This window comes from Ursus americanus, chromosome 18 (genome assembly GCF_024610735.1).
Source record: "Ursus americanus isolate L20-20 chromosome 18, mUrsAme1.1.p, whole genome shotgun sequence".
In the NCBI taxonomy this organism is placed as follows: domain Eukaryota; kingdom Metazoa; phylum Chordata; class Mammalia; order Carnivora; family Ursidae; genus Ursus; species Ursus americanus.
The window spans coordinates 34145009-34161375 of record NC_142144.1 but is presented as its reverse complement, the minus strand read 5'-3'; positions in this window follow the sequence as shown (position 1 = coordinate 34161375).

Below are 16367 nucleotides of genomic sequence, written 5' to 3'. Positions count from 1 at the left end.
CTGCAGGACGGATGGCCGTGCAGCTGGCGTTCATTGGCCACCAATTTACCCCGGCCCCCTTCATTGTGAGCCTGACAGCGCCGGGGAGCCTTGTAGATCTAACCAAATATATCTATTTTCTAATTGTCTATTTATCACCTTCTGGGGATTTGTGGGCCTCCTATCTGAAGGCAAAGGGGGGATGGCCTTGAACAATGATCCTTGTCAAGGCTCTCGCTCGCTCTAAATTAGGGCCTAGTTGCTAAATAACTAATTTAGTCCTGCTATCAAGCTGAAAAAGTGGGTATTCAGCGCAAAGTGCCAGCTGGGGAATTGATTATGTCTTCTCTCAGCGAGTGTGATAAACCTGCCGCCGAGCCACTGTGGAAAGCTGGAGATGGCTCCCCCGGGGCGGAGGCATTTCATCATGGAGAATTGGCAGGGGTGCCAGGTCCATTGCCCGCGTGGCAGCTGAAATCTGGGGCATTGGACCTGCCTCGCCAGGGTGCCCACGGGGAGTCTGGCCAGCATGGCACCCTCCTGCTTTGTGGCTTCTGCCTGGAGCCGTGGGGATGGTTGCATCTGTCAGAGATGGGACCAAGGTGAGAACTGGGGAGGGGACAGGAAAGTCATCCTGACAGTCCCAATTCCAATTAGAGTGAGATTATTGAAGGTAGCTTGGCCTGGGGTAGGGGAGGTGGGAGGGAATAAATGAGAATAGCAGCTTCTTAGGAAAATGTATTAGTAACAACGGCCAGATTTTGAACGGAGAAGGGGGCCAGGTAGCTGACAATAGAGAGTTATGGTTTACTGCCTGAGAAAGCTAAGGACAACAAAAACAGCAACAGAAGTCAATTACTCAGCCCTCCCCTGTGCAGGGCACTGTGCTGGGAGTCTTCAGACCTTTGATCTCTTTGAATCTTCTTAGTATCCAGGCAGGTCAGGGTTCCTGCCCCAATTGGTACTTGGAGAAAAGGAATTTCGGAAATGTTACCTAATCAACTTGTTGAAGGCTGAACTCTGCCCGTAAATTTCTCCCCCACCCCAATTTTTTTTTACAATGCCCAGAATGCCTCTATCATTACTTTATTCAACTGGTCTAGGTCCTGGGGGCCACAGTGGAGATTCAGTCAGACCAGGCCCTGCCTTCATGGAGCTGATCTGTCAGAGGGGGAGTTGGTGGGGGAGACAGACCACAGAGGCCCCTTTGTAACTCAAATCTTTTGAATGGCTCCTTTATCATCCTGAAATTAAATTCACAGATAATACATTACACTTATTTGCATAATGTAAAAAATCAGTATAGCATTTTCACTGTAATTTAATGGAGAAATGAAAGTAATTGTAATAAAATAATATCTATTTCATTTTTCAAATGTTTGGTCATAAGTACATGAGAAAGCATCATGAAACATTCAGATGCTTATACTTACTTATAATGAATGTTCGAATTTAAGAAAAAAGAGATAATGTCCAACTGAATGTTGATGACTTTTTCTCTTTCTCGTTGACAATTTGAAATAAAGGCTAAAAAAAGATATTGGTCAATATACTTAGAATTGCTTTGAATGTGAAAGCTACAAGTGCAGACTGATACAAGACTCAGATACCATGAACGGTGCCGCCATGTTGTCAGTTTTTGAAATGAGAAAACTCCAAATTGAAGAAAGTAAAATAATCTTTGTGTTTCCATAGCGTTGCATTCCTGGGAAAGTCAGTGTAATTTAAACCAAGCATACTGTCCTTTGTGCTTGTGTGTAAGATGGAGTTTGAGTCTAGATTTAGAGAACTATAAATGTTTTTTGACCCACACAGATGTCTGGTTAAAATTTGGATGTTGTAAGTTTATAAGACAACCCATGCATTGCCTCCCCCTCACTGGGGGTTGGTTCTGCCCCACTGAGAATCACTGGACTATATAAAAGACAAGTAAATAAACAAGAAAATAATAAATCGTGATAACGACAGTGATCAAAATAAAACTGGGTGATGGATTAGAGAGTATTCAAGGAACTACTCAGATTGGGAGGTCAGGGTTTCTGGTTTGGGTTAAGGGGGTCCCTCTAAGGCCTGATGTTCCTGGGGAGGAAGAGGCAGAAAAGGCACAATCATCCTTTGAAGGGCTCATTACTCCATGAGGGCAGCGGTGGGGAAAAGAGGGTCAGGAAATTGGCCCGGCTGGAGGCCCAGAGGACCCAGGTTGGGAGGTGTTCTACCAGTTACTGAGCGACCTTGGGCAAGCCACTTTTTTCTTCTTGAGCCTCAGTTTTCTCACCTGTCAAATGGAAAGAGTGATGATCTCATTGCCCTCTTTCCAAGTTAATGAGAAGATCCAAAGTGATGGGAGCAAATGCTTTGTACACCATAAAATTCAAACAGGCTTTAGTTTGCAATGGGAAACATTAGAAACAACTCATAAGCCTCCAAAGAAAGGGGACTGGAAACAAAGGCATGTCAAAAATCACTTAAGAGAGCATTATGTAATCATTAAAATGTTGTGAAATAATAGTTAATGTGTAGAAAGATGTCTACAGGGTGAGAAAAGCAAGTGGCAAAATGATACGGAGAGTATGCTCCTTTGTTTGCAGTTAGAAGAGGAAGAGCAAGCAAACAAAACAACCAACAAACAAAAAAGGAATTGGAGGAATGTATACTGAAATACTAACTGATGTTATCTCTGGGAATTAGAGTTGATTGTAATTTTCTTTTTGCTCCACTGTATAATGAACTGTATCATTTTTGTAATAAGAGAAGCAAGCCACAAACGTGTATTTTAAGATGCTTGTCACACACCCAGACCCACGCTAGAATCACTGGTGCTGTGTCTGGCTGCAGGGCCAGGGTACTGACTTTCTCTTATTTCACATGTGCAGAGATAAGCATTGTGGCCACTTGCTGTCCAGGGAAAGCTGTGTCCATCCCAGGAGCAACTGGTTCTCTTTTTGTTTTAGCTTCTCTACCCTCAGAGCTTGAGTCTGGCAGCTCCAGGTTCTTACAGTCAGAACTTGTGATGTCCCAGATTCTGGGCTAGGTACCATTATTTGAATCCTCACGATCACTCTGTGAGGTAATATTATCACCTCCATTTTATAGGTAAGAAAAGTAAGCCCAGAAGATTAAATAAATCACCACTTGTCATTTATCTTCTACGTGGAAGGATAAAAATTTCAACCTGGGATTTCTAGCTCTGAGCCACTGGGCAGACATTGTAACCACTTGCGAGATTAATTATTGGCCAAGCTTCCATGTCTCTATAAATGCAGTTGAAAAATGCCTAGAGCTTCCATTTTCTATTGGCTGAATGTTGGTAAACACCCCCCTCAGAACCTGGCTGGGAGACAGTAGGGTTTTGGAGGAGAAGGCTCGAGTCTTCTGGGTGTACAGAGGAAGGACGTGGTTAACATGACTTCCTTCTCCGGCTTCGGACAGTGTCGGAATTACAGCCCTGCCACCCGTCTCCCTCTGCCCAAACTGGAACCCATCATGCTGGGGGGTTAGTTGGAGGAGATTCCAATGAGGGAAACTAGGGACCTGGAGGGCAGCCCCAACCTTGGGGGGGGGGTCTTGAATTCTAAAGACTCCAGTATCGAACTGTTCATCCACCAGCCACTCACCCATTATCATCTCCCAGAAAAGGGAGATTTACCTTATGTTCAAGTCCTTCCTAAGTTTCTCATGTTATGGGGCTTGCTCTCATTTAACTTTGACCCAAAAGCACTATTTGGGGATGACATACATATTCATTCCCAATAGCTTCAATCAATGCTAGGCTTCCAATGCTTATAAAGGTCACTTCCTGGAGCAAAAATGGAGACAGAAACACTAAGCACAGATTTGGTCATTTTTCCTTATAATTGCAAGTGTTGGGTGTTATAAACAAGCCTTTTAAAGATCACTTTAAAGGGGCGCCTGGGTAGCGCAGTCGTTAAGCGTCTGCCTTCGGCTCAGGGCGTGATCCCGGCGTTCCGGGATCAAGCCCCACATCAGGCTCCTCCGCTGGGAGCCTGCTTCTTCCTCTCCCACTCCCCTACTGTGCTTCCTCTCTCGATGGCTGTCTCTCTGTCAAAAATAAATGGGTAAAATCTTAAAAAAAAAAATAAAGATCACTTTAAAAAACAATACACTAAGTGTTTCCTTTGCAGAGCTCATGAATAGAGAATGGGTACTTGGGGCTAGGAGTGTAATTTTCAGTGACAGCATCATGCACAGATGCAAAACATCCTGTATCTTAAGTGATTTGGGTGGACGTGAAGGTGCTGTGCTCTGGAAAGTGGTGTTAGGTGACTCACGAAGTGGCTCTAGTGGTGACAGAGAATTAATATCATTATTTCATGGATTCAATGTGAGCATGATAAAAAGCAATGTTTCCAAATATCCTTCCAATTAATATAAGACTTTATATATTTGTCTGTTAACTTTCAATTAACATATTGACTTATAATTACTACATTGGTATATTAACATATTTTATATAAATTACTTTATGTGAAACTAAAATTTTAAATTTATTAAATAGTCAGACCTTTGACTATCCCTTCTATATTCCCAAAAGTTAACACATGCAAGTTGGTCAAAGCTTTGTTTTGGAACTTCCTGTTGGCAAAACATAGATCTCTCTATACTTGGGGTTTAGGCTTACTATGTGCCAGGCACAGTGTCAGGCACATAGTGAGGGAGCCTTGGTTCAAGAGAAAGCAGCTGAGTCCTGAGGGTCTGTGTGGGAAGAGGCCCCTTGGAACGCCTTCATCTTCAGTCTCCCAAAGGGTGGTAAGTATTCTGCTATGGAGAGGATGCATCCACTTGCTGGAGCAGGCTGGTGTCTAAAGTGGGGTCAAGGGGCACCTGGGTGGCTCAGTGGTTGAACGTCTGACTTGGACTCAGGTTGTGATCCTGGGGTCCTCGGATCAAGCCTTGCATCAGGCTCCATGCTCAGGAAGGAGTCTGCTTCTCCTTCCCCCTCTGCCCCTCCCACTGCTTGTGCTCCCCCTCCTCTCTCAAATAAATAAAATCTTAAAAAAACAAATAAATAAAATGGGGTTGGCATCAGTGGGGTTAACCATTTTTGCTCAGTGTTCCCTAAAACAGTTTTGAAAATCTATGCCCCTTCTTGAATATCTTAATGTTGACATCTAGAATATCATAAACCATTTTAAATAATTTTAAATAAACAGTTTTAAATAATTACAAAGGATATAATATCTGGTATATTATAAATGTATAAATTGTGAGATAAAACTCTCACATTGCTGTTTAAATGTGTCCAATAAAATACACATATCATAGCAATTTGATACCCACCACCATCCTTTTAAAAAATACACGAATGAGCTCTTATTTAACAGTAGGAAATTGTATTTCCAATCCACTTCCCCCACAGAATTTTATTCTAATGTAATGTATTTTTATGCTTGAAAGTCTTTTATTGATTTTCCTATCATACTTCTCTGCAACAAAAAGATGTATATAAATTGAATTTTTTTATTTCCTGTGGCCATAAGCCTCTAAGAATTAAAAAAAAATTCTTTTGGATTGAGTTATCATTTCAACTATCAGTAATACAAACCTGATAAAAATAACACGAATGTACCGCACATTTTGATAAATAATTACTAAAGAGTTAAAAATTATTGGAAAAGCTCCTCTTTTTTTATTATTATATTATGAAAAGCTTCTCTTAATGAGATGGATAGGGGCCTATAACCATGTTGTCTGTGCACCGCAAATCTCCAGGGAGAGATGTTCACATAGACTGTGATGTAGATGGCAACCCCTGGAATTATGCAGTGAACAACCTGCACAACTGTATGTACTGGGCCTGGATTTGGACAGTGGTGGTTATAGTGCCTTGATTAAAGGTGAAATTGAGAACACCATTTGTTGGATTGTCCCTTTATTTGATGCCCCAGATTTTTTTACTCAACAGGACAATATAACCATAGTAAGATTCAGGTGAAAAGATAACATGAGTCTGTTTGTACAGTAGCAGAAGGATTATAGAAGGGAGGATGGGAATGGAAATCTGGCATGATGCTTCCACCCAAAGGCAGGTCAGTTTCAGGAAAGAATTCACATGGAAGCTGGGAGCCAGGAAATTGATTCCCTCAAAGTTATCCATGCTGGATATGGCCTGGGAAATTTTCTTTTTCTTTTTTTTTTTTTTTAAAGATTTTATTTATTTATTCGACAGAGATAGAGACAGCCAGCGAGAGAGGGAACACAAGCAGGGGGAGTGGGAGAGGAAGAAGCAGGCTCATAGCGGAGGAGCCTGATGTGGGACTCGATCCCATAACGCCGGGATCACGCCCTGAGCCGAAGGCAGACGCTTAACCGCTGTGCCACCCAGGCGCCCCGGCCTGGGAAATTTTCATACCCTCAGGGGACTGTGAATCTCTGGGGTATCTCCATAGTCCAGCCAGTGGTACCTGCAGAGCTCTTTTCAGTGCTGGCCAGACTGGAGGCTTTCTGCCATTAACCAGATCCTCTGCCTCTTGGTCTTGGCAGGCCCTCTCAGCCAGGATCCCCAAATCCACCGAGCCCACCACAAAACCCAACCCTGTCTGTGGGCCTGGTAGATGCCTCATACCATCCTAAGGAAGAGCATAATAATAGTGCCCACTTGCTTAGAATTGAATACATTCCAGGCAGTATTCTCTGCATTTTACTGATCTCATTGAGTCTTCCCTCAAACCCATTAAGTAAGTTCTGTTATTCTCATTCTACAGACAAGAGAACAGAGGCTTACATATATGAAATAACTTGCTTAAATACATGTGGAGAAGGGAGTTTTCAGACCTAGTCCAGGTCTGCGAAGTTTTGAAGCCTGAGCCTTTTCCTAGCCCACCATGTCTCTTTAAAACATGAAAAGAGAAGGAGGAGCCTGCTAGGAGCCAGGTGCTTTGCACATTATCACATTCAAATCTCACTACCATCCTGCAAAGTAAATAATGTTACCTTTTGTTGCAGATGAGGAAAATGAGGCCCAAGGTAATAAGCAGGAGAGCTGGAGTCTGACACTGGGTCTGTCCATCGCCAAAAGAATAACCTCTTTCCCCTCCTGGAGGCAGCTTCCTGGGCTGGGATGCCAGCTCTCCAGCCACTGCCAAGCCCATGACTGAACAGAGTCCATTACCTTTACTATAAGCTCCTTGGTATGAACTACCTTGGATTTCCCTATAAAGAATAAGGGATATAAAGACAATAAAACCACTGTTAGAAAATTTGGCCTCTGAGTCCACCTGGCCCAACTCCACATTTTCCACTATTATTTAATTTAATTTAATTTAATTTAATTTAATTTAATTTAATTTAATTTAATGCCAAGAATGCTTCTGAACCCTGGCCATATGCCAGGTACCCAACTAGATGCTACTAAAGGCACTGGGCACCAAGGGCAAGGTGGTCCCTGACCTCAGTTGGTGCCACTTGACATGTAGTCTTGTCTTAAATTCCATAAAGACAGTGGTCAACATGGGGTCTCAGGAGGCAGGGGAGGGAGTAGACTGTGATGGGGGTATTGAGAAGATTGTATGAACATGGTGGAACTGGAGCTGGGGTATCACTGCTGTCCAGTTAATTCAGTCAAACAGGTGACTCAATCTGAAGAATCTAGAGAGATGTGGCCATATGGTCTTACCATGGAGTGCCTGAACCTGTCTGGTGTGCTGACTGGGAGTTCCTAGCTCATGTCTGTGCAGAGCGCTGAGGATAATAGCTCATTGGGCAGTGACATACTATTAAGCTCTTCATGGCATTATTTTGTGAAAATAATTCCAGATAAATACACTTTGGCTTCTCACAGGAATAGGACAAGAATTAGTTCTTAACTAGGCTTCTCTCCTCATTTCCCTTGCAAGTAGGATTACTTAGGGGCCCATGCCGAATGGAGTCACTTCAGGGCTCTGCAGACCTCAGGAGCCCCACTGAGTATTACCCCACTTGACCTCCACAAAATGCTATGTCCTAGCCAGACAGTCCCTCCAGGACTGCTCCTGAGCCGGCCCGGTGGTGGGAAGTGGAGCCTCCTCACCAGAGCCCTTCCTGCCCTTTTTCCCTGAACCACACCCAGACAAGTGAACCCTACTCCCCTGCAGAGTGGGAGTGGCCAGTTACAGGGGCCATGTTCTGCAGAGGTGGTATTTGTGGCCAGGACCTGAGGAAGGAAGGTCCTAGTCCTCAGGAGTATCTCAAGAACCTAGGTGAGAAAGAGATGCTAGCACTTCCTCAGGCGATGCCCACTGTCTGAGTATATTTTTTTCTGCAATCCTGGGTTATTTGATTTCTCTGAGGAAAGATAAAGTGTTGGACTACACATTCATTTCTTGCTGTCAGACCTCTAGTTCTGTCATGATTTTTTTTTTCCTTTTACTGCTATTAATTTTTTTTTTTTCTTTTTGGGTACCTGTAGAATTTTAAGGCCATGAATTTTGGTTGTGCCTATGACATTAGTGCCATTTATTGAGTACCTACCAAGTACTAGGTACTTTTCCTGGGACATCTCATTTCATCCTGCAAAGTAGGCAGTGTTGGCCCCATTTTACTGATAAGGAGACTGAAACTCAGAAAGATGGAATGACTTACAAGATCACAGCTGGTCAGTGGTAGGGTGAGAATTTGACTCTAAAAAAGTGACTAACTCTAGAAAGTGTGTTTTCTGCATGGAGAGTCTTGAACTAGCTCCTCTAGCCTTGCCCCCTACCTGCCACCACCCTCTAAAATATAGCATCTGTCATTAAACACAGCTCAAAGAAGATGGAACCACAACTAGATGCACATGTGGCATTAATGCAGCATAAAGACTGGTAACCACCTTGCTGTGTGGCCTTGGGCAAGTCACTCACCCTCTCTGGACCTGAGGTTCCTCAACTATAGAAAAAGACCATGGGATGGATGATTTCTCAGGGATTTTGTACTTCCAAAGTCCCGTGCTTCAAATGCCACAGTCGGTTTAGGGGCTTTGTGGAGCTGCAGCCCATCTGATATTCTCCCCAACTTGACCTTTTCTTAAATTCATTTCATTAATTCTCTTATTCATAAGAATGCGTTTTCATTTCATGGTTCCTATGTTTAGTGCTTTCTCCTGATGATGCTTCTCTTCCCCGGTATAATTTTTTGTTCCATTAATTTCCAAGGACCATTTTGCCAGATCAGAGTGTTAAGAATCATTCACACCTCTTCCATTTGTCTAACCAACCGCTCATCCATTTCTCTCCAGAAATAATTGTATATGGTTCAATAAGTTTATTGTTCGAATCTGTTTACACTTTAGGATGCGTCTCATCAGGATTTGCTATAAAGGGTGGAAGCCAGTTTCCAATGATCATTATTATATCTGTTTCTCCAAGTTTTCCAAACATACTTTTTCTTCATCTTCAGGAGCTGTTTTTTAATTTTTTTTTCTTTTATCCCGAAGACAGACTTTAAACAAAAAAAGCAGTAATTCTTTTCAATATTTCTGTGCCTCTTTTTTCCTGACTCACCAGGGCTGGTGAATCACCTGCGTGTGATGGTGGGCTTTTTCTCTCTCCGGCACTACTCTGCCTTTATTTTGAGAAGTTCCCCATTCAGGGTTCACCGGGTCTTTGTAATTCACTCAGGCTGCAGACACCCGTGGGCAAGGGAGTTCTGAGAGGGAAGAGAAGCGAGAGAAGAGAAAAAGAGAAGCAGAAACGGAACTCTAGGAGCAAGAACAAGAGAGAGGATTTGCAAGTGAAGACACTGCCTGGATTCAGGACAGACGGCAAACCAGTTCCCAAAGCAGCCCCAGGTCTGGCTTCTCCTGAAGCCTTCCCGAGGCAGAGGTAGAGCCTGGGGGCTTGGGGCCGGCAAAGTGGTTTCCAGGGCTGTTCTGCCAACTAGTAGCTAGGCCGCGTGAGTCCATTCCCTGACCTCTGCCTCAGTGCCTCAGCTGTAAAAGTGGGGATAAAGTTCTTGCTTTGGAGGTTAATGTGGGGATCTATTCATATATGCATTTATTCAACTATTTATTAGGTTCCTGCCATGGCCCAGACTGTACTGAGCGCCGAGGAGATAGTCGGGAGCAAATCCCAGGCCCCATTCAGGGTGGGGTGACATATATCAATATATTCATTACTCATATAAAATTTACCAGAACTACAGAGAGTCCACGATGCGCTTCGGGGAGCCCTGGGAGTGCACCAGGTGAAGAGAGGCAGGAGTGGCTGTGGGGCAGGGAGGGGTGGGGGAGCCCGGGTCCCAGTGAAGCTGGGGGGAGAGAGCACCAAAGAGGTCTGCCTGTCACAAGTAAAGTAGCGCTCAGCTCCGGGAAGCTGCTCCCCTGAGTACTTGAACTGTGGCTGCAGGCTTCCGGGGGGAGGGGGGGGGGCTATGGAATGCTCCCTCCAACCATGGGGAAAGCGGCCATAGACTCAGGAGGAAAGAGGAAAGAGCTAGGGTCAAGGGTCCCACCGGCTGGGGCACTAGGAGTCTGGACCCACCTGAACCGGGGCCCAGCTGCAGGAGAGCCTCGCATGAGGGGCCATGAAGCAGGGCCGTGAGATTTTCTGTCCCTGTCCTCAGTGGGGGCTCGTCACTGCACATGTATCAGAACCACCAGGGGAGCTGACTTCTAATGCAGACGTCTGGCCTCCATTCCTGACGGCTGGTTTATCAAGTTTGGTCCGGGGCCCAGGAGTCTGCATTGTAACGAGAGCCCCAGGTTGGGATCCCCCAGAGAAGCACTACCCAGTGGTAGCTTCCAGGTGGAGAGATTTTCTAAACAACAACAACAAAACCAACCCTGAAGTGTAAGTATGCCTCTGATGAACGTGGCCGGGAGCCTGGGTTCAATGTAAAACGTCTCAGTGTGAGGCAAGGCTTCAAGCTGTGTGGTGTGTGGGAGAGAAAATTATGGGTAGACCTCTGAGCCTCAGGAGGCCCTGCTGGCTTTGCCCTTCGGGGATCCTGGAGGTTAGGGGGTGACAGCGGCCTCCTTCCCAATTCCAGGAGGCGATTTCTACCAGTGAGACCACCTGGCTGGGGAGTGCAGCTTGCACTCCTGCCACTGGCAGACTGGGGAGGGCAGCAACAGGTGTCAGAGCGCCACTGGGATTGGATGGGAACCAGCGAGAACGTCCTGCCTTCTCCGTCTCTCTGTTCCCACTGTGGTTGTCTCTGGAGAAACGCAGGTGTGCTTGATCCCCTTCCCGAGGAGGCTCCTGGAAGGTCAGGTGCTGGGGCGTTTGGCTCTTTTGTGAGGGAGATGTCAGGGAGGGCGCTGGGTGTTGCCTTGTAGCTCTGAGATAAATGCTTTGCGGGGTGAGGGGAACCCCAGGCTGAGAATGCTGCTTGCTAGAAGTGTGGCACAAGGCATTCAGGGGCAGCCTTATGAGGTCTCATTAATGGACCCTGATGCCGGCAAAGGGGGAAAGTGCTCAGTGTGGGCTGGGAGTGGAGCCGGCCTTGGGGGTCTCTCCTGCTGAAAGTCTGAGGTGGTTGTGGAAGCAGAGGGACAGAATTAGAAGCCCGTCCCAGGCCCCTGGGAACCTGGTTGAAGGTAGAAAGTCGTTCCAGCTTGGGGTGAGGTTGGAGAGCTCCCCTGGTAAAGATGAAACACTTGAATCTATACACTTACTGTGGATTTTTTCCCTGATGTTTTCTTGTTGTTTTGTTTTGTGTTTACTATAGAAAATCTAGAAAAAATACAAAGGAAAAAGAAAAGAACAAAATAAAATAAAAATCTGGCAAACCCCACAATCTAAAGCCATCCTTCAAAATTCTGGTGTATTTTCTGTCAGGATCTTTGTCTTAAACACAGGCCTGTGCACCTGGGTGGCTCAGTCAGTTAAGTGTCTACCTTTGGCTCAGGTCATGATCTCAGGGTTCTGGGATTGAGCCCCGTGTTGGGCTCCCCCCTCAGTGGGGAGTCTGCTTGTCCCTCTCCCTCACCCCTGCTCCCGTGCTCGCTCTCTCTCTCTCATAAATAAATAGAATCTTAAAAAAAAAAAAAATAGACACAGACCTAACCCATACATTTGAGGAGCCTAGGGCAAGAGTACTATTGGTGTCCCACATACCACATGTTTAAGTATTTATTTGAAAATGATTTTTCTAAAAGACTTATTTTAGGGGCTCCTGGGTGGCTCAGTTGGTTAAGTGTCTGCCTTCAGCTCAGGTCACAGTCCCAGGATCCTGGGATCGAGGCCCACATCAGGCTCCCTACTCAGTGGGGAGTCTGCTTCTCCCTCTGTCCCTCCTCCTTGCTGTTCTCTTTCTCTCTCCCTCAAATAAATAAAATCTTTAAAAAGAATAAAAGAGTGCATAATTCTAAAATATGCATAATTCTAAAATATGCAAAATTACTAGGACGAAAAGGCAAAATTCAAATTATAATTAGTAAATATTAAAAATTTAGATCAAAATTATTTCAATAAAGCTGGTTTTAAATTTTTAAACATTTGATTAAATTAAATATTAAAATATTAAAACTATGCTCTTAAAAAAAAGATTTATTTATTTTAGAGAGTGAGCGTGAGCCATGGGGAGGGGCAGAGTGAGAGGAACAGGGAGAGAATCCCAAGCAGACTCCCCCCTGAGTGTGCAGCACAGCACAGGGTTCCATCTCACCACCCTGAGATCATGACCTGAGCTGAAATCAAGAGTTGGACACTTAACCAACTGAGCCACCCAGGTGCCCCAAAACCATACTCTTTTAATAGCCAACATTCATCGAGTTGTCAATGTAAAGGGTTGGTATTATGCTTCATCCATTTTTATCTAAATCTACATATATACAAATTTAAGGGTAAAATGAATTATTTGATACTGCAAAATATTCCTCAGCTGTTACGTACAGCTGTTGCAAGTATTGTGCTCATTAGTGAGTACGTCTGGAACCATGAATTAGAACATGAAAAAAAGCAAGGAGATGGACACTTGGCACTACTGGGAGATGATACTAGGTTATGCAAGAAAGGTTTCCATTTCATGCTATCTAAGAGGAAGTGTTTGACAAATTCATTTGTCTTTTCTCTTACGTCAGCACGTCTACCGCTCACATCTTCCCTGCCCTCTGCAGTGGTGTCTGTCTCTGTCAGTGGCAGCATGGTGCACCCAGTGTTGTGGCACTGGGATTCAGTCCTCTCTTGTTTCAAGGACAGAGGGCAAGAGGTGGAGACACATTTCCTGGGGCTTGAGTCATGTTAGTGGAGAGCTGATGTTTCGGGTTATGCTATGTAACGCTGGGCCACAGATCCTAAGTAACAGAAGAGTCCATGTCTTCTGTAACAACTATTTGTGTGTATGTGTGTGTTTGTGAAATGCAGAATACCCTCAGTTGTGGGACCCAAGGCAGGGACCACCCTTGCTCAGGTATAAAGTCCAAGGATATATATGTATAATTATACACATATAATAGTATTTGTATTATTTCCCCAATTTTCTGTCATGAACATTTTCTTCATAAATATTCTTCTGAAAATATTTATTTTTAGAAATATTCCATAAAACAGATCTATCATCATTTCTTAAATCAGACCCCTACTGCTGAAACGTATGTGGTTTTCAATTTTTCTCTCTTATAAACAACACTACAGTGAACATCCTTATGCACATCTGGGTTACATTTCTGGAAGCATCACTAGGTCAAAGGGTACATACATGGTGTACACAGAATTAAATCAGGAGGGTCCCCTTTAAAAGTCCCATGTTAACTTGATAAGCTCTTTTATCATGTGTTAAGGAGTGGTCCCAGGAAGACTGAGAGCATGAGAATCAGCCCAGGGAATAGAGTCTGGAGTTCTGGATCCTAAGTCTCGGTGTGAACTCGGGCAAGGTTCTTTCTGTCTGGGCCTCTCTATCTGTACAAAGAGGAGGGGGACTAGATTTTTCCCCCAGAGTCCTTGCAATCAGAAGCGCTGGGATTCCCAGACCCTTTGCTTGCTGGGTGCGTGTGGAGCCAAACTCAACCCGGTGCGGCTCCATCCATTAGACCACCCTGCCCCCTGCTGGCCAGTTACCAGATGCCAGTCCCGTTCCTGACTTGCCTGGAGAGGCCCTGAACTCTTGCAGGGCTCACGGCAAGTCAGCTGCCCACTGGGAAACCAGCAAGTTATCAGAGGTTGTAAAGTGGCTGCTGTTTCATTACTGGAAATTACATTCTTTGGGCCATGCTTCCAAATGTCTCATTTCATGCATTTGTTCAGCAAATGTTCCCAAGGTCCTCCTTTGTGCCAGGGCTGGGAACTCATTTTGCCCTTGAGGAACACACAGTTTAGAAAGGACAGAACTGGCCACACCTTACTACCATACAGAGCAGAGAGAAAGAGGTGGAGAAAATGCTGCAGACGCTTAGTTAATTTGGCTGTTTCTGGGTTCTCAAGTCCCTGATATTCGTTTGTTTGGTTAAAGAGCCCAAATAGATGGCTGTTCTGGGTTGAATAGTGGCTCTCCTAGAGCCTGTGAATGGGGTAGAGGCTCTCTGCGGGTGTATTCAAGTTAAGACGGCATCCTAGTTCAGTGACTGGTGTCCTTCTGAGAAGAGAAAACAGAGACACAAGAGACATCCTGGGAGACAGCCCTGTGACGATGAAGGCAGAGACTGGAAGGATGCATCTACAAGCCAAGGACTGATAAGGATTGCCAGGAGCCACCAGAAGCCAGGGAGAGACAAGGAAGGATTCTGTCCTGGAGCCTTCAGAGAGAGCACCTGGCTTTGGGGCCGACACCTGGCTTTGGGGCTTCCGGCCTCCAGGACTGTGAGAGAAGACATTTCCCTTGTTTAAAACCAGCCAGTTTGTCGTCATTTGTTACAATAGCCCCGGGAAACTAATACTACAGTGACTCCCTGAGGACGAAAGTTGGAGAACTAGGATCTAACTGAGAGAGAGAGAGAGAGAGAGAGAGAATGCCTGTGTGTGGGTGGGAGGAGCTGGAAGGCCCCAGTTGTAGCCCCAGGCGGCATTGGGTAGACAGAGCTTTTACTATTGTCATTCTGTTGCTGTTTCGTTTTCCAAAATGACTTTCTTTGGGACTGTGCCAAAACTTTTTTATTTTTTTTTGAGATAAGAACTCTTTTCTTAAAAGTAAACGTAGCAGCCCACATATAAAAGGTAAGTTGTGCCAGTCATGGGGTCCCAGGGCTGGGTGGAGCACTTTTGAGAGCTCCTAACCCATCTCCAAGGGCACTGAGGTTTTGCTCATTGCTGTACTGGCCCTCTGGTGTCGAGTCGGGTACATTCGATGTCAAATGGATAACAACCCAGAAGTGAGTCACTTTCTTCACTACTCAACAGGAAGATTCATTTAGCCCTTCGGTTTAAAAGCATGGGATCCCAGAACTTTCCCATGGGCTCAGAGAGGGTAAGTGTATTAGTTCCTTGCGGAGGCTGTAACAAATTTCCACAGACTTGGTGGCTCTAGGCAACAATATTTATTCTCTCATGGTTCTTGAGGCCGGAAGTCCGAAATTGACTTCACTGGGCCAAAGTTAAGGTGTTGCCCGGGCCACAGCCCCTCTGGAGGCCCTAAGGGAGAATCTGTCCTTTCTGCATCAGTTCTTGGTGGCTGCCTGCATTCCTTGGCTTGTGGCTGCATCACTGCCATCTCTGCCTCTGCAGTCACGTTGCCTTGTCTCCTGTCTGTGCCAAACCTCCCTCTGCCTCTCTCTTATAAGGACACTCTCGACTGCTTTCAAGGCCCACCTGGATAATCAAGGACAATCTCTCCATCTCCAGATTCTGAATGTAGTCATATCTGCAAAGTCTGTTTTGCTATGCAAGGTAAGATTTGCAATCTAATTCAAGGGTTAGACCTGATATTTGGGGGGTCATGACTCATCCCACTATTGAAGTGACACGTCCATAGCAAGTCCGTGGCAGAGTGACACACTCTGTCAGTCGCCTCCCATCTTATTCTCATTATTCCCATCCTCCCTCCCTGCATAGTAAAGAAGTGGTAGAAGGAATTTGGAGCCCTTTTCTGGGTGACAGGTGGAGGAGGAGGCTGTCTGCCATCAACCTCCTGTTGAGCTCAGAGCACATCACATGGAAGGCAGGGCCATTCCCATGGAGAGACACAGAAGGAGGCCCAGCCGGGCAGCAGTGTTTGGAGGCAGCCTTTTGTTAAAGGTTCATCTGACTCTGAAGGGATTTGCATGAGCTGGATCCTGTGTGCGGAGCTTCCCCCTCTGATGTAATCCCTCACAACCCTCTGAGACATTATCTGTTGAGAACCCTTAACCCTGCTGGGTTATTGTGAAGTTCTAAGGAAATCATGTCTTGTACTCCCACTGCCTACAGAGGAGGGGCTGAGGTGAGATTTCAATGGACCAGCAAGCTGTAGGTAGCCTTCTGGATGAATGAAGGTGAGAACAGGGGCTGCTTGTGAGCCTCCTTTTCTGGGCTTGGCACAGATCAGATAAGGGCAACTGACCC